General features: G+C 39.2%; 1 long non-coding RNA gene across 5 annotated transcripts; it reads right to left on the reverse strand.

Annotated features, from left to right (window-relative positions):
* Nucleotides 1-2,666: 2,666 nt before the first annotated feature.
* LOC120688840 lies at nucleotides 2,667-6,684 on the reverse strand. Of its 5 annotated transcripts, none has more exons than XR_005681187.1 (6): nucleotides 6,479-6,669; nucleotides 6,207-6,256; nucleotides 6,030-6,122; nucleotides 5,531-5,613; nucleotides 5,260-5,390; nucleotides 2,667-5,051 (listed from the first exon to the last, which is right to left on the reverse strand). It is a non-coding gene; the product is annotated as an uncharacterized LOC120688840 (long non-coding RNA). The 5 variants fall into 5 exon arrangements; XR_005681188.1 differs by having other exon boundaries at nucleotides 2,691-2,725; nucleotides 3,468-5,051; nucleotides 5,260-5,613; nucleotides 6,479-6,675; XR_005681189.1 differs by having other exon boundaries at nucleotides 5,260-5,613; nucleotides 6,207-6,392; nucleotides 6,479-6,684.
* Nucleotides 6,685-19,200: the final 12,516 nt, after the last annotated feature.

Raw genomic sequence — 19,200 nt, forward strand, 5'->3', positions numbered from 1 at the left:
GCAAGAAAACTCAAATGATAGGCTTGATAGTATGCATACCTTGATCAGGTGTCATATGATGGTGAAGATCAATTGGATTCAGGCATGACTGTGCCTTAGACTGGCCGATAGGTGCCTGTAGATCATGCCTGACCTGAACTTCACTAACTTCACTGTCAAAGACAATAGTAAAATTGCCGATATCCGGACAGTACCAACTAAAAGAGACAATGTTCAGCTATTTCGAAAATCACGCATATGTTTTAACTAAATTAATAGAAAATAAACAAATCAAAGAAACATATAATATATGTGAACTACTCTAGCAGGGTGAAAATTTGGTGCATTAACAAAGATATTGTACTTACTTCACACAATGTCAACATGCTGTCAAATTTCAAGTGAGAATGAAATGCTCAAAATCAAAATTCACCTTTTTTTTCTCTCTCTTGTTTCTCGAAGCACCCCTAGAAACCAAACAAGTAACTGTCAAAGGGTCATCAAGCAAACGTCAATCATGCACTAAGCAGCTTGCATTTCTGCTGCAATGACAAGAATTACATTTCTAGAATTGATCCAGATAATTACACAAGAAGCTAAGAACTAAAACAAGCCTTTGCATCCACGTTTATTTTGAAGCATCATAATACTTCCTAATTCATAAATTAGCCAACAAATTAAACAATTGAACAAATGAAGACATCAAGTAAATCAGTCAATTAGGTACAGGCCTTACCAAAAAAACAGATCGGAGGAGAGGGAGTCTTGACCCATGCTGTGGGGGAGGAGCAGGAAATGGAGGATCTGGACGCAGGCATGGAGGCGGCGGCGCAGCGGGCTTACGCCGTCCGTGGCGAAGTCGCTGGTCTGCGGTGGAGGCGCCAGAGTTGGGGGCGGCCTCAGTCCGCGGGGTAGCGCCGGACCATAGGGGAGGCACTGGAGTTGGGGGAGGTGCACCAGACGCAGGCGTAGAGGTGGCAGCGGCGGCGTCCCGAGACGGCACGACGAAGCCGGAGTTGGGGGAGGCGCTGGAGTTGCGGCAGGCGCTCTAGACACGAGCGTTGAGGTGGTGGCGGCGTCCTGAGGCGGCCGCGTGGTGGCGATCTAGATCGCGGCGTGGAGGCAGAGGAGAATGCCGGGATCGCTGAGGGATGTGCTTGCAGCGTGCGGATCGTGGGAGGAGGGGAGGGCCATGCGGACGGAGAGGAGGGGACGTTGTGGGGGAGGCGGAGAGAAAAGGGAGCACAAGGGAGGCGGCGCAAGCGGAGGATGAGGAGCGGAAGGGCGGTGACGCCGCTGAGCGTACATCGGAGGGTCTGCCATCGTTGGGCGATGAGGAAGGGCGATCGTACGGCCAAAAATCGCAGGCGGTGAGACGACGGAGGGCGGCGACGGGCGGATGACGAACGAAAAAAATGACCCTTAGCCTCTTTTTAGTAGTAGAGAAAAGTAAGGTGATGTTTGTTTACAAGAACTTTTTTTTAATCCTATCATATCAAAAAGAAGGACCTGGCTAATCTACAGCCAGCCGTAAATTAGACTGTCGTACGGCTACCCCTTTTTTGACAAGCAGATTTATTAACAACCGTCCACTTTCCTCTTCTGAAAAGTACTAGTTTTTTTTCAAGCGTAAAAGACCTGATGAGCTCGGCGCCGCATAGCACCCACTGTTTTACTCTTTGAAAAATACTAGTACGGTAGCTTTTTTTGCATGCAAATTTTCCTGTTAGAAAACAAGACTCTATCAAGAACAAAATTGCATAAGATTCATCACAAAACATATGATCCAAAAACTACAAGTTCGTTGACTAAGAGATTGGTTGTCTAATCTCAGCACAAGGACTACATGATTAGAAATCTAGCAATTTTTTGGTTGTGCTTCTCCTAACTATTTGGACTATAAAATCTCAAGATGACTGCACGTTGAAGGATTCCATGATAAGAACATAGCAAATATATACCTCTTAGAACATGTAACACTACTTATTTACAATATTTTGTCCCATGTATCTTAGAAATTACACATGCAGAACAAATGGCCTCCCGATGAATGAACAACAACATAGCCTTTTTTCCCAAGCAAGTTGGGGTAGACTAGAGATGAAACCCGAAAGAAATAAGTTCAAAGTTCAGGCACATTGATAGCTAGTCTCCAAGCGTTCCTATCCAAAGCTATCTCTTTAGAGATATTCCAATCCTTAAGGTCTCTCTTAACCGACTCATCCCACGTCAATTTAGGTCTACCTCTACCCCTCTTTACATTATCGACCCGCTCAAGAACCCCATTACGCACCGGCGCCTCAGGAGGCCTTTGTTAGACATGTCCAAACCATCTCAGCCGATGCTGGGTAAGTTTCTCCTCAATTGGTGCCACTCCGACCCTATTCCGAATAACTTCGTTCCGGACTCTATCCCTCCTTGTGTGCCCGCAAAACCACCGCAACATCCGCATCTCTGCTACACTCAGTTGCTGGACATGTCGCCTTTTTTAGGCCAACATTCAACACCGTATAACATTCAGCACCGTTTAACTCCGCCTATGCTGACTGGAAGACTCTCTCTCCTGAGTCATCTCAGCATAGCCGGTCCCAAGCCCGGATAAAGGAGGAGGGTTGCGTTAGGTTTTGGCAAACCAGCATAAAAATAGCCACTCTAATGGATTTGAAACCCACAAGAAACTCCCGATGAATGAACATATCAGATTTTTTTTCTTCTCATTACATGCTGTAGTATTTGCATTCATAGTCTGCAAAGTACAGTGAGAAAAAAGGACAATCAGATAGCTTGTAGCACAGATGTTGGAGGGAATATCTGACTAGAGAACACTTCAAGTGGTGCATTTCACATAGAAAACTGAAAAAGTACTTCCATAATGAAGAACGCAATATTTTGGTCAACTATATATTTTTGCTGAATAAGCATTTTTGCTACAAGTTGTAGGCGCACTATAATGAACTCAAAAGCAACTTAAAACAAATGAGCATGCAAAAATAATCAAAACCCACACAACTAATCCTTGCATTTTATATGCTGGTAATCAACTCAACAAATTACAATAAGCAATTTTTTGAAACCTATTAAGCAAAATTTTGAAAAATTATGAGCAAATTAGAACATGAGCAGAAGCATTTTAAAGACCAAAATGCAAAAAGAATTAGTTGCATCATTGGTTTGTATGAGTCTACTCTCTAACACCAAACACCAAGCAAGAACTAAAATCAATTGAAGAAGATGGCAAATCATCTGAAAAAAAATGATAACTCAAACCTAAAGCATAATTTTAGGAATGGAAATTTCATATGTTACACGCAAGGATGCTCAAAATGTTTTGTTAAGGGTATTGATAACTAAAAATGCTGCACCAACAGACAGAGGGCTACGCAAAAAGTACCAGAGTAAATTGATATTTAGGAATATAGAAACACACCAGAATCAGAATGCAAATATACTAAACTAAAATGAATAAATTGCTTGATGATTTAATAAACCTTGCCCACAAATAAATCCGGAGGGGTATATGACATTGACTACCAATCTGTTATTCCTTGGGTATATGCTTGCTGAGACACATTTCTATTGCTCCTATACATGATACAAACTCCCTACACACAGAGCTATGAGTATTCAATATTGCAGTGATCCCAAAACGTATAAGAAATAAAAGGAATCACCTATCATAAAAATAGGCAAAAAAAAAGAGGAAACCAAACCTGAAAAGAGATGTGATTGTATTGATAAATGATGCATAAAATTGAAATGGAAAGATTCAAGATCATAAAAAAAGCATAGACATGCAATTTTATTCAGGGGGTACATATGTTAAGGTATACAACACATGATTTAGAACTGTACGCTTTGTGCTTGCAATAAAGCGGGGGCAACCTTTTGTCTAAAAAATGGTTTAGGACTGTAGATGGTTATAAATCTAGCAATTTGATTTATAATCGGTTATTTACACAAACACATTTGCCTCCCCCTCCCTTAATCCAAAACTACATCACAAAGCAAAAACTGAAGATTCATGACTCATGGTGCTATGTATGCATCTCGGTAAAAAAATATCTACCAACATATTATCACAAATGCGTGTTATCTTTATACTTGCATAACTGAGGATCTCCTTTCATGATCCGTCACATAACGAGAAAAAGAGAACCAAATCAGTTAGCATATAGCATGCAAGAAAAGGGTCCTGGTGCATGCATGAGCATTTAGATTAATATTTAGTTTGTATTTTAATGATACCAATTAAGCATTTTAGATGTGCATTCCAAGTATTTTGTTACCTAATGAAGTATATTGATTTGTATGATCCAAAACCCTAATATTTCCTAATTCACCCCATATTAATGCCTAGATGGGAACTGTAATTTTGCCTAACAAAGTACATTGTTTTGCCAAGTTACAACTAAAAAAGTGTATAGTCAGAACCACATTATTGCCTACCAAACTATATTGTTTTGAAAAATTGGGCTAGTTACACCAACATAGCTCTAAGACAAAGATATAGCAAAAATGATGGGCTTATTACCCGCACCAAGATGAAAAATAGACTAACAAAATTGCTATGATTAGGCTCAGCTGTACTTATGCAGAGCTAGTGTTTTTCATAAATATTTACAACATGTTTGTGGTGCAGATATTTTCCATACAAAACAATGCTAGACTAAAAATTGCACAATCTGCTTATTGATTTAGCATAGGCAACCTACAGATGAATTCCAGTAAACCCAATGTTTAATCAATAAATAATGTTATTGCCTAATAAATACAATATTACTGCCTATACCGGATTACTAAATTGGTATTGAGTAATCATCAAAATGCTTGGTGTCAACTTAAATGCTATATATATATATATATATATATATATATATATATATATATATATATATATATATCAACATGAACAATTAGCAAGGAGCGATGTGGTTTAATATGTGATCCCAATCCTAGTAGTGTCTAACATGTGATACTTCTTTCATAATTTTAAACATGAAAACTCGACTTACCAAAACCGACAGATTCCTGAATTGTTGTGCTTAATAAACTACACTAACTTCTTGTTGATCCTGAAAAAAATTCCAAATAAGCAAACGTGGGCACAAAACAAGACAAAAAAACTCAATATCATTTGCTAATAAGTTGTTTGAGGACAAAACATTACAAAGCTTATCATCATTAAAATGCCTTGTACTAAAATATATAAGTGCCTACTTATATAATAAAGAGAGACATACTGACAAAACAAGAAGCGGAAAAAAAGAGAGGCTGATATACCACATTAGATGAGTTAGCACGACCTTGCTGCTTCTTTGCCCTCATGTCATTGGAACCAGGCTATGGTTATTTGAATAGCATTAACCTGGTTCTCGACCTCTCAGGTGGAGCATGAATGTGATGTCTGCACCCTGCATATACAAACAATTAAAATGGCAACTATCGGCCTGTTCGGCTGGATGGTTTGGCTTGGCTGAATACTGTAGCGGCTGATTACTGTAGCAACTACACATGGTATAATCTCGATTACACGTGGGAGCGCGTGCTGTACCGGTACTGTAGCTACAATGGTACTGTAGCTACAGCACCAGCCAACCAGCGCTGATCAGCAAGACGAACAGGCTGTATGTGGTTCTGCATAGCAAATATATCAAGCGATTAAAAAAAGCATTAGTCAAATCTCTGCTAGTACCCACGCCCAGCGAAAACAATTGTTCAGCTAAACTATTTCACTGGTAAAAAAAGCTAAAGAATAGAACAAAAATATCCTTCATCACTACTACCCCTGTTCGGCTGGGATAAAAAACGCTGGGCTGGTGGGTTGGACGCGTCACCAACGTTTGGCTGGTGCTGGGGAGCCGAACGGCTGGGCTCCCAGCCCAGCGTTTTTTATCCCAGCCGAACAGGGCGACTATTTCGTGCAGCAGGGGATTGTGCTGTCAACAAATACAAAAGTTTGCAGAACTACAATCAGCTAAGAAAAACCTTGTTAACTTACAAGACAGAGCACATCATCTAAGATTTAAAGGATGTAGATGGACCTGACTAACCTTTCTGCTATATTTTTTCTTTAAAAAAAAGGATGAGGCCTTCCCTCTGACGGCATGAAAAAAATCCATGTGCCCTCAACTTGAATCCCAGCCCTTAAAAAAATCCAACATCACGGGAGTAAAAAACTCGGTTGAGAAATGTAGAAAAAAAAAATCACCCCGGTAGGGGCGGCTCACCTGATGTGACCCTGTGCCTCCGACGATACCGAGTAGTTACAAGCGGCGAGCTGTGAGTAACGGGATGCAAAATCAATTAGGGGGTGACGAATTGAAAATCTGCACTCAAACATGTGAAACGAAATCAAACGCAGCAGCTAATCAAGAGGGTAGATTTGGGGCTACGCAGAGGCATGTATCGGCGATCTCCACCAAAAACAAACACGAAAATCAGATCAAAATCGATGAACATGGGGAAATGTTTGATGCGCGACACACGGGGAACCACTTACTTGCTTCTCAAATCTGCGCTTCCGCACCACCCGCAGATGACCATTGAAATCCATATGAGAGCGGCAATGTTGGGGCTGCAAGCGGATGGATAGGAATCTCCGGTGGATAAGGAGAGAGAGAAACCCTAGAAATAGAGAGGAGAGAGGGGATGACGAGCAGGCAGCAGCAGCAGCAGGCAGCTCTTGGCGGCAGCAGCAGCAGGCAGCAGCAGCCTCGCAGCCAGCAGCAGCCTCGCAGCCAGCAGGAAGCAGCCCGCCGAACGGCAGCAGCAGCCCGCAACAGACGGAACCAGCACGCAAGCAACCAGCCGAACACGGTGTGGTCCATCAGCAGCACGTGGGTGTGGTGGAAGCTTTGCATCGTTGGATGGAGGGTGAAGGGTGGATGGAACCGGCCGTATTACTGGACAAACGTACAGCATGCTGTAATAGAGTCTTTATCTAAAAAGAATCTTATCATTTAAGAGTATAAAATAAAATCTGTTTATAAATATTTTTTGACAGATGAGTGCTAATTCGCGAGATGAATCTAATGAGCCTAATTAATTCATAATTATTACAGTAATACTACAGTAATCATTAGCTAATTATGAATCAACATACCTCATTAGATTTGTCTTCCAGTTTAGCCCCAGAATTCTATAATTAATTTTATAATTAGACTTTATTTAATACTTCTAAATTTTAATATTTTTTATGTGACATGATCTAAAGTTTAGTCCTTCAAACCAAACAACTCCTGAGCGATGTGTTAGGTTTACATGCGCCTTAAAATTAGCAAAAAGATCTTTTCGAAAAAAAAAATAGCAAAAAGAACAGGCGTTAAGACCAAAGCAGGTAATTCGATTGGTACATGAGGAGATCGAGCTTGGTGAGAGCGTGTGCGGTACCCGTGTTGGGGTTGAGTGTGATTTACATAGTTCCTATATGTTACCGATATTTCAGTTAATCAATTTATCCACTTTATGTAAATCTGCCATTCTACCTTCTTAAATGAATCGGCAATATTTCAAAAAAAAATCTGCAAAAGTGTACAGGTGCATTTGCCGTTCCTGTAAAGTATAGTTGTTTCAAATGGAGAGAGAAGATAATTTACATGAAATGAGTTTCCTATTGTTCTTCCTACAATCCAAACGAGTTTTTAAATGGGCCGATTTTTCCACATGTGTTACCGGACTCCGCCCGTGTGCCAGCAGCCCAACCAAAAGAGAGCCCGGTCCAAGAACGCACGTTCTGGCCTGCGGTTTCATACAGTTATTCAACGGCGGCTGCTGATGTTGAAACCGGTCCAAAACTTGTCTCAGTGGAGTACGGAGTAGTAGTAGATGTTAATTTCCTTTTTTTTAAAAAAAGCAGAACTTCATTCATGACAGACTCGCAGTGGCCGGATCGGGGGCGTATTGGAGGTACTAGCGTTGAAAACAGTCGGGATAAATTCCGTTCCATTCCGCTTCGATTTCTACATTTTACCGCTTCGTTTTCGTATTTTCGGACAAATTTGGAATCAATACGAAATTCGGGATGTCAAATTCGAAAACGGGTCGAAAACTGTTTGGCTCCTATCCCGATCATTTCGGCATTTCCCGTATTTGATCGGGATATCCCGTTTTTACAAATTCGAAATATCCCGTATTTACAGCCCACAAACCCAAACAAATATGAGGTCCTCTTGAATCTGAACGGCCCAGCCCAAATCAACAGGGAAACCCTATCCACTAGACCACCACACGCCTCCGCCTCCCTCAATCTCGCTGCTTCTCTCCCTCAGTGCCTCTGGTCTCACTCGCCCGCCACCGCCAGGCGCCAGGCGACAGCCGCCGAGCCCCTCCTCCGAACCTCCCCGGACCGGCGGTGACGCAGGAGGAGCCGCCCCTGGAGAAGCCCCGCGGGTGGGCCATCGCCGACGCCGACTTCCTGGAGAAGCTGCAGCGCCCGCCACCGCCAGGCGCCAGCCGCCGAGGCCCTCCTACGGCGCGCCGTCCCACTCCACCCCGAAGATCACCGTCTTGCTCCGCTCCCGTCTGCCGCCGGCTACTTCGCACCACCTCGGCCATCACCCGCACACCAGCCCACGCGGCGCACCGGAAGCCTCCAAGCTGTAGTCCGCGCCACCGCCGGTTATCATGACGGTCAGGAGTGTTGCTAAGAAGTTGGGCCAGTTCAGGCCCCAATCGTACATGTACATGTACCTACCGGCCAAATTGCAGGGAAATCTTTTTTTTTCTTCCCTTGTTATATTCCTTTTATTATTTTACTATACGACAGTGGAGAAAACAGTGGAGAAAGCAGATGAGCGAATTCCGAGTCGCTTGATATTCTTTTACCTTTATCTCCTGATGACCCTCGACCTTTTTTATGGGGTCAGTGTTTCCGTTTTGTCTTTTTCGTAGACTGTTCGTTTTCGACACATTTCCGTTCGAATTGGTTCGTTTTCGATATACCGTGAGTCTGTATTCGTATTCGTGTTCGACTTGTTCGTTTTCGATATCGTTTTCGTATTAAAATGTAAAAGTGAAAACAGTAACGGGATTATCCCGACCGATCCCGACCGTTTTCAACCAGAGGTAACACGCGCTGCTGCGATCGAACTGAAGACAGAAGCGCCCGTGGCACTCAGTTTTTTTTCATGGGCCGTTCTTCCATCAATTTGAATCTGTTCGTAGGCTTCAGACCCGTTTGTGGGCTTCAGAGTAGGCTTGTTCTGGTTCTGCGTGGCCGGTTGTTCCTCGTGCCCGCTGCAGTTCGTTCGTCATTCTTTTGTTTTTTTTTTCGTTAGCTCCAGCGTGGAGAGGGAAGCAAAAAAACGGACTCTGAGTGGCCCCCGCTGATTAGGGCAGTCTCAATCAGAGTTTTACATAGGGTTTTATAACATTAAATACCACCACTTTTGCTGACATGACAGAAGAGACAAGACTGGAGTTTCATGAGATGTGAGAAGATTTTCATCACCATGAAACCCATCTTGCACAGTTACCTAGTTCTCAGTCTAGATAACTGTGTCCATAAAACTCCCACTAAAACTGACCTTAGCGAGCGCGCGCTTAGAACGATACTAGCACTCGAATTCCGACAGCCCAAATACAGTAGCTTTTGTGGTCCCCACGGCCCCTGCGGTCCTCTTCCCTTTCTATATTCATTCCCGATTCCCACCCAATGGTGAGTATCTTTGTTTCCTCCTAATCCAGGTGACGCGCGGAGCGCACAGCCCGGCAAAATACATTCAAAAACTTTTTTCCTACGTTATGTGATACCTAGTATTCTCTTTTTTTTTCTTTTTTCAATCTGTTTTTATCTTCTTTTTATGTTGTGGTTTCAAGATGTTCTTTTAAGAAACATTTCACATAAAGTATGCTGAAAAGTTATCTTGAGAAGTTGTATTTTTACAATCTATATGGCGAACTTATGTATCAAAGTTGTGTGTGAAGTTTTTTTGATAACATTCACGTAGAAGTTATGTTTAAAATTACCCTTTAGTAAGTAGGCTGAAAAAAAAATATGCCTAAAAATTGTAGGTGTTGTGAAAGTTGTGGCAAAAACTTATCCTGTAAAAAATTGTTTGGAAAAAATTATGGGTAAAAGTTATGCATATCAAAAATATGTAGTGAAAAAATTATCATTTGATAATTATACAGCAAAAAGTTTATGAACATGCGCGAACAAGTTTTCTCGTAGATAACATTTTAGTATACTTTATACGAAATTATATTCAAAAGTTTATACGATCATATAAACTTATGTAAACAGAACCATGTATGAACTTTTGGAAACACAAATTCGGCCAGAAAAATTAGGAACAACAAATTTGGAAGCCAAACTTTTTAACAAAATTTGAAGAACCAAACTTATCCACAAAATTTATGATCATGCACGGACAAGTTTTTGAAACAAAATCCGAGAAAAAATTGAATACAAAATTCGAAGCACAAGAATTGGAAAAGCAAAAATAAGTGGAACAAAAAGAAAACATTATTTCTGGTAGAAAACACAAAGGAGGGGGGAGACGTCAAAAGAACGGAAACTGGGAGGATTGCGGAGCGTGGAGCACTGCTTGGTGGGGCTTGGACACGTGCGCATCACACGTTGGCAGCCAGATCGATCGCTGCGAAGCTCGCCAACGCTCGCTTGTGGGATCGGATTTGCGACTCTGAGTTTCAAAACAAAATTAATAATTCTAAAATCTGAGCTTCACAGCAAAACGTAAAACTAGTAAGTACATTTTAAAAGTCTTCAATTTTTAGTTTATCTTGGTTCTCCTTGACTGAACAGAACTTATTTATTCATTTTACTAGTACTAGTATAATAATGTCTTCAAGTGGAGGACAGCGAGCTGAAGAGTTTTGAAGAGGCTTTTCTGAAGAAAAAAAATTCATTTGTTCCACCGGAACAAAAAAAATTACAATGTGTTCCTTTGGAACAAAATTCATTTCACAAAATGGACATGATTTATATCAAACAAATTATGTTTATTCCAATGGAAATATTTTTTAAATTAAAACACATTAATGGTGGTTAGGAACAAAATTATTTCATTTGTTCCATCGGAACAAAAAAATGTTACAATGTTGCTTCTTTGGAACAAAATTTATTTTTACAAAATGGAACATGATTTATGTCGAACAAATTAGATTTGTTCCAAGGGAACAAATTATAATTTAAATTCAAATTAATCATTTGGAACATAATTCATATGGAACAAAACATGAGAAGTGTTACAATGGAACAAATTCTTAGATTTAGAACAAATTATGATTTAAATTCAAGTTAACCATGTGGAGTGTAAAAATCATCTGAAACAAAAATATGAGAAATGTTCCAATGAAACACATTGTTCATTTAGAACAAAAAAATGAATTTAATGACATGTAACATACATAATCTATATCAAACAAATTATAGTTGGAACAAAAGATTGTTACAAAGATTTTTTTCATTTGTCAACTTGGAACAAAATTTTGAATTTAAAAAAATCTAAAAATACTATTAAATCAAATAAATCATGTCGAACATAATTCTTTTAAAACAAAATGCTAAATTGTTCCAGCGGAACACATTGTTGATTCAGAACAAAATTATGCACTGTAATAATGTAGAACATTTTTTCACTGGAACAAGTTACAAAAATTGATCCCTGCAACGCATATGGTTAGGAAAAAAATGATTCATAACAGAATTATGATTTAAAGTTAAATTAACCATGTGGATTTTGGAACAAAAGTAAGAGAATTGTTCCAATGGAACACATTGTCCATTCACATTAATGGTGCTATGAACCACCGGAACAAAAATTTACAATGTGAACCTTTGGAACAAAATTCATTTACACAAAATATGAGAAGTGTTTCAATGGAACAAATTTTTTTATGAGATGTGTTCCCATGGAACATAATTCGTTTGGAAAATATGAGAAGTGTTCCAATGGAACAAAGTTCCTAGACATTTAGGAATATTAACCGATCAGCTTTCTTGTAAACAATCCGAGTAGATATTCTCCTTTACTTGTAACCCACGGCTCCTAGGCTATAAAGGGGACATGGGGGGATCCATAGAAAACACATTACGACCCAGGTCATCTTCCACCTCGCAAACCCTAATACAACAACCAACAGGACATAAGATATTACGCCACTTTGGCGGCCCGAACCTGTCTAATCCCTTGCGTCACCATGTAACCATCGACCTCTTGGCTCTGGGATCCCTCACCTGAAACTTACCGCTGGGCATACCCCAAGCATACCTGGTGGACTTGCAGGATAAGCAATCCGACACTCTATTTAATTGCGAAGAAATAAGCTAATCCGATCCTATAACATGGCGAACTTCCAGTGGGAATTGATAGTGTTATGAAGAAATTAGTATTAGTGATCAATTTATATAATAGTTAATTAGTTTAGTCATTAGGCGGTTACCTTTCTCGAAAGGGCCAACTCACGAAGGGGCATGTCCCTTCGAGAATAGGCACCCTTTCCCTCTTGTACATATATATATAAGAAGTGGTCTAAACCATCAATAAAGACAATCAATCATTCCATTCACTTTTACTCTTAACACGTTATCAGTCACGTTTGTTCTCTACTGAGCGCAAAGAAGAAGGCAAGAACTCGACGAGAAAACTCTCGCAAGCACTTGACGCAAAGAAACCAGAGGCCTGTTTGCCTCACCGTTGGAACTCGCCGATTTCCAATCCCACATGCAAACTCGTCGAGAAGACAGAGGCACGATGACCTCTGCACCACCATCCATGGCGGATTTACGACTTCATGGACTCCCCAAAAGGTACAAACAGCAAGAGGAACAAGGCCACGAGGCCTAAACTTCAACAAGTAAGATGGATCGACACTTACATTTCTTTGAAATCGACGACGGTTTCCTTGTCTTCGCACTGGCCACCATTGGACGTCATCATCGTCTTCACAAATTTGGCACCGGTGGCCCGCATCGCGGACGGAAGCCGGCGGCCGGCAACGCCGGCGCGCACCCCCCTCACCCGGCGGCCTGCATCGCGGATGGTAGCAGGCGACCGGCCCTCGGCCGGCGCACATGGGGGCGGGGGCGGACCAAGGCGAAGGGAGAGGAGGCGGCAATGCAGCACCACGCACGGCAGCACACGCCGGCGGTGGCCGGCGGCCGGCGCACGGGGGCACGGCGCGCACGCCGCAGAGGCAGGCGGCGGCGCACCCGCGCAAGCGGCAGGCGGTGGCGCTTCAGCGGAGGCGGCGGTAGGACTAACCGTCCCTTTGCACTTTGTATGGGCTGGTCACGTTGGGCCGGTCCGGGCCTTGTAGGCCGAAGCACCCACAGGCTAAATCGAGCCCTTAGAGCCAAGCCGAGCAGGTCATGCTAATTTCTTCTCTCTCCCATGCAATCTTGCATAAACGAACGTTGTTTTCCAAGTCGTCCGTGGCTTAGAAGAGAATAGGATAGTGCAGTTTTGCACAGAAATTCTTATTTCTCCTATGATTTACATGTCCTAGATTAGATACAACACTGCAATATATTGCATTTATAATTGATGATATATATAAATGCTTGTTTTAGACCTTGTGTTTCAAAGTCTTATGATGCAAATTATTTACCTAGCGTAAATAGATAGTTTTTGAGACCTATGAGTCTTTTAGAAATTGCATCATAAGATATTATATTGCAGACTTTTTACTGTTTAATATTTACATATGTTTCTCTGTGTCTATGATTTTCTGTTTTAGTCATGGACTCTGACAGAATTTGTATGGTAGAATCTTTACTCCTATACATTATTTGCTTTTGAGACCAGAAAATTGTATATGTAAATATAAATAGTTTCAATTTTGTTGGTTGGCAATTATTTTATTTGCAATAAAATTGGATCCTCTTAGTTAAGTGATGCTTAATTAATGACGGCTGTATTTAGGCACATATTAGCCTAGTCTAGAAAGGCAAAATGGCAGCCACACCATTTTTGCTAGTAAGGCTAACATAAAAAGTGGATTTTTATTTTAATCCCTACGGAATTTGCGCAAATTATGCCACTATCCATCTATAGCACTATGTGCTTAGTAAATTTTCTGTTTTAATATCTGAATTAAACAGTATCAATATGGTAGAGTACTTTGTTAACACTGTTAATTTGGTTATTTTTCGATAAGTAACATTTTAATAAAGATTGTTCCTCTTAATTAAAAATTTCTTAATTATTGAGGGGTTATGCAAAATTGTTATATCTATATTTTGGATATATTTGGGATCCTAACACAAGTAATGGAGTCCTAGGCATTGGCTGCGTTTAATTCATATTGAATTATTCAGCCCAGAGACCGTGCCTATGGCAGGGATTATTCGCCCATTGCTGAGAGGTCTACATCACGTTTATTTTAAACTTGATGATTACCTACATTGTGTTCTCCCAAATAAGTGTTTTGGAAATATACAAATGGTACACTTTTATGGTGATTACCATCATTCATTATTAAAGGTTACACACAGATAGTAGAGTCTTAGGCATTGGCTGCGGTATATTCATGTGAATATATCAACCTAGAGATCGTGCCTATAGCAGCAATTTATTTGCCTACTACTGAGAGATCTACTCTATGTTTCGGACATAGAGATTATCTACTATGTGTGTGCCATATTAATAATGATTGTCTATGAGGTATACACATCTTGTGACTACCTCTAATTGTTGTGAGGTTTGAAATTTTTATTGACTATCTCCAACTATCCAAAAACAAAGTGAAGATATGGATGTTCCCCTAAATTTTGCATTGGAGATTACAACATCACCATAGTGATTTTTAATTTATCTTAGGTGTAAATTAATTAAATCAATGGGCTGTCACATGTGTGGATATTGACTTCAGAGGAGTTTAATGAATTCGCTCTAGATGGTATCATTATCCCCCATAGACAGTGGAAAATAGCATTGGTTTTATCCCATTGACTAAGGGAAGAATTTTATGAACCTCAATTAGGGGTTGTTCGTTATACATCAAAGATGTTGTAATACACATTGTCAACACATAAGTATTGTAGGTATCATATTATGAATTTGATACTTGATAATATTTATGGATTTTTATATATTAGATGAGAATTTCATTGAATTCTTGTCATATATAAATATAGATAGTCTGGAAATCATTCCAATCTGGGAATGGTACGTGCCTAGTGGACATTTTTTTTTTACCACAAACTCTATAATTGGGGAAGCAAAATGTTCCTAGTTCTTATGATAAGAAGAGGGAATATTTTTGGCCATAATTGATGCAATGCAATGATAGTTTGGTTTGTTCTACCACTATCATTCTTCCTATTGATATGAGTTAACAATTGGGGATATTTAATTATGTCCTAATTCGACTCATATCTTACCAAATTATAGATATCCAAATGTGTTTTCATTTGGAAACACAAGAAGACAGTATTGGATATGACATCTAGGTAATGAGATAAGTCTCATCTTGATTGTATTATGCATACAGTCATTCCAGTACAAGATGTTGCGTATAAGATAATTTTTCACACTATTGATGCATTCCAAAATTGGAATGATCAACTTGCCCATCCTATGGGATTAGTTGAAAAATTATTGGCAATTCTGTTGGTCATATTTTTTCAAAAGTGTGGTTACGATAAGTACCACAATAAAATAGATTTTAAGACCCTCTTATCTTAAAATCATATTTCAATGTCTTAGATTCCTTGATCATATTCAAGAGAATATGTTTGGGTCCGATACAAACATTGTATGGACAGATCAGGCATTTTATGATTGTAAAGATTCATCTATAAGATGATCTAGAGTGTGTAAACTATCCACACTCAACCATACATTTGGTAAATAATGGCTCAAGTTGTGAGCTCATTGTCCTGAACACTACTGAATTTATATATGACTCAAAACAATTGTTTCGGCATTAGAATTCAGTTAAATATCCAAAAGGATAAATGAAATTTATGAGAAAGACATCAAAATAATAAAGGACCGCTGTTAGAGAATTGCTATTTTCCAACTTCGTGTTGGGGTCAGTTAGATTTACACACTCCCGACTTATGATTAACTGCATATCCCCTATATGCATTTAGTACGTGAGAATCCATAAAGATTTCCTATTTGCGTAAGATTGGGTTACGTTGTATACGTACCAATCTCACCACCACAGCATACATTGATGGGTTCACACAGGAAATTGGGGATCATCTGAGATTTCAAATCTCCGTCGATTGTTCAGTATCTATATCTCTTAGAGAGGATCTATTTACAACCCGTATGCTGGGTTTTAGTATAAATGAGCTTTTCCAGGCATTAGGGGGAGATTTGAAGTACCATATATAATGCCCGGAAAATGTTTGAATGCATAAAGCATTTCAAGCTCAGGATCACGTACTAAATTAACTGAACTTTGAGTTCAAAGATTTGCATAGTATTGCAAATAAACTGCCACATGCATTTACTAATCATTAATCTAATGCAAGTATGTGCCAAAAAGAGAAGTGGTACTAAGTAAAACCACACAACTCCCAATTGTAAATAAGGGGGGGGAGCAGTATGGCCATAAAGCAAGATTATTCATGCTAGCAATAGAATAATTTTCTTCTAAATTAGTAAATACAACTCAACCTTTGGTTGAAAGATACCTAGAGGACATTTTATGTCCTGTGGACATTTATAATCCACAACCCAGCTCAGAGGTGCACCAAAATACTGATGCTGGGATATCGGAAAGCCCTGACTCTCGTTTAAGTAAGTCACGTTGAGTCATTCAGGGTCCATTTTGAGTTTTGATAACCGGAGAATTATATCATATAAAGGCTACATGAGTCGACTCATACTTCTCTGAATAAATTATATACATTACTCAAAGTTATCCAGTTAATAAGACCATGGCAGAGTGCTTTGTCACTCTTACTGGAACTTGACGAGTAAAGTTATACATACAGAGATAGTCTTGCTCACCAAAAGAGAGGTGTTTGGTAGTAAAGCCAACACCTAGACGTACCTTTACTGTGGGTACAAAAGTGTTTTCATTAAAGAATGGATTGAGAACAATGAGGTGGTGAGATTAAAGCAAGACTAGTAGCAGAAGGGGTTTACGCAAAGCCCAGAGCATTGATTTTCAAATGCAAGTTATTCTCTATAGTAAATTATAAAATTTCCGATACTAACTTTTGACTGGTAATACAAAAGCATCTATCTTTGCAGTTGACAGATGTAGTGATTACATACGATCACTTGATTTGGTATATTGTGAAACTTCCGGGAAGGAGTTCACATATCCAATACTTATATATAAAATCGCAACATATACCGTATATTACTTAAGTCGGTATATGGCTTAAAACAGTTAAGTCGATTTTGGTACAATCGACTTTGTATGTATTCCTTATATTGAAGGGATACATGATTGATTACACGTTGTGTTCATTTCAGAATCCTTAATTGGAATTTCTAGTATTATATGATTGTCAATAAACTTGACATCATTGGTAATGAACACTTGTGAAGAACACGTTGTAATCTATAGACGGAGTTTAGAGATGGGAGATACGGTCTAAACCAAAATTTTATTTTGTGTTTACAATCCATGTATCTTCTCCCAGGTTTTTGTAGTAAAGCTATCTATATCCATATCATATTGAATCATTTAATATGAAAGGGAATCCTATGCTGGTTCTACCTCATGATAGAAAATATATGAGGGGAGATTGTTTTATGCCATAGTGATTGAATTAAGATAATAGGACATGTGGTCCATTATCCCTGTGCTATTTATGCGCTAATATATATATTGCAAAAGTTCCCAGCCGGATATTGTCTTTGCAATAATTTGCTATCTAATAGTTGCGTTATTCTACCTACGGCTGGTAGATTCAAATTAAGAATATCTTTGATATCTTAAAATAGCACATACGGATTTGGCCGATTACGTGGATATCATGATTCTGGTTATCTATAAGATCCCCAAAATTCCAGATCATTGAAATAAGCTTTACATGAATATGGAAAGACTAATATATAATAGTCTTTAAGTACGTAGACATTTAATGGTCAATTCCATTAATCATTCTGATATTGTATTGTATAAGGCTACACATGAATGTGTATAGCTTGACAGAATGATATGTCACATACTGAAGTTATGTGGTATTGATTCTATTGAATCAAAGGTCATTATCTATAAAGGTAATGCAGCTTGTGTTGTTTAGATGGAGACAAGTTATACTAAATGCAATATTTTGCATTAAGATGGTTCTGTTTCATAGGTTATATGGGCATATGAACATTTGCAAACTAAGTACTTGTGATAATCTCGAAGAGATATTCACAAGGTCTACTATACTCCACATTTCATATGTGTAGAATATATTGGTATGAAAGGTTTGCAAGTTTCAGGGGGAGAGTCTCTCATCTCTTTGATTAATAACTTGTTGAAAACATCATATTGCACTCTTTTCTTTGTATGAGTTTTCCCTTTGGGTTTCTCATATAAAGTTTTTAATGAAGCAATATCGACACAAGACTATGTCATATCATCCATTTTTCTCAAAGAGATTTTTGGTGGATGATATTGAGACATATGATACATTGTACTATTTTCTTTATGTGAGTTTTTCCTTTTTGAGGTTTCTCATATAAAGTTTTTGATGAGGCAATGTCAACATAAAATTATATGCTATGTCATCTAGTTTTCCCCACAGGGGTTTTTAGAAGATGATATTTGAAGCATATTGACCATATGGTCAAGGTGTTATTAGACTAAGACTTTGGGTTATCTCAAGGGTCTACTGACATTGGTTATTGTATATTATGGTGTTTCTCCTTATTTTCCCACTGGGTTTGAAGGAGTTTTGCCTAGTATACCCGAATTACTTTAGTTTTTCCCACAGGGTTTTTCAAAGATTCTCCTTATATTTTTCATGAAAGGGTTTTTGGGGGGAGTTATATATATCACATCTCCTAATTTTTCCCATTGGGTTTTCAAGGAGTTATTTGATTGATTACAAGACCACAAGAAGATCAAATTGATTACAAAGAAGAAGAAAATTGATCAAGGGGGAGTGCTATGAAGAAATTAGTATGAGTGATCAATTTCTATAATAGTTAATTAGATTAGTCATTAGACGGTTACCTTTCTCGAAAGGGCCAACTTACGAAGGGGCCATTCACGAAGGGGCATGTCCCTTCGAGAATAGGCACCCTTTCCCTCTTGTACATATATAAGAAGTGGTCTAAACCATCAATAAAG

This window comes from Panicum virgatum, chromosome 2K (genome assembly GCF_016808335.1).
Source record: "Panicum virgatum strain AP13 chromosome 2K, P.virgatum_v5, whole genome shotgun sequence".
Taxonomy (NCBI): domain Eukaryota; kingdom Viridiplantae; phylum Streptophyta; class Magnoliopsida; order Poales; family Poaceae; genus Panicum; species Panicum virgatum.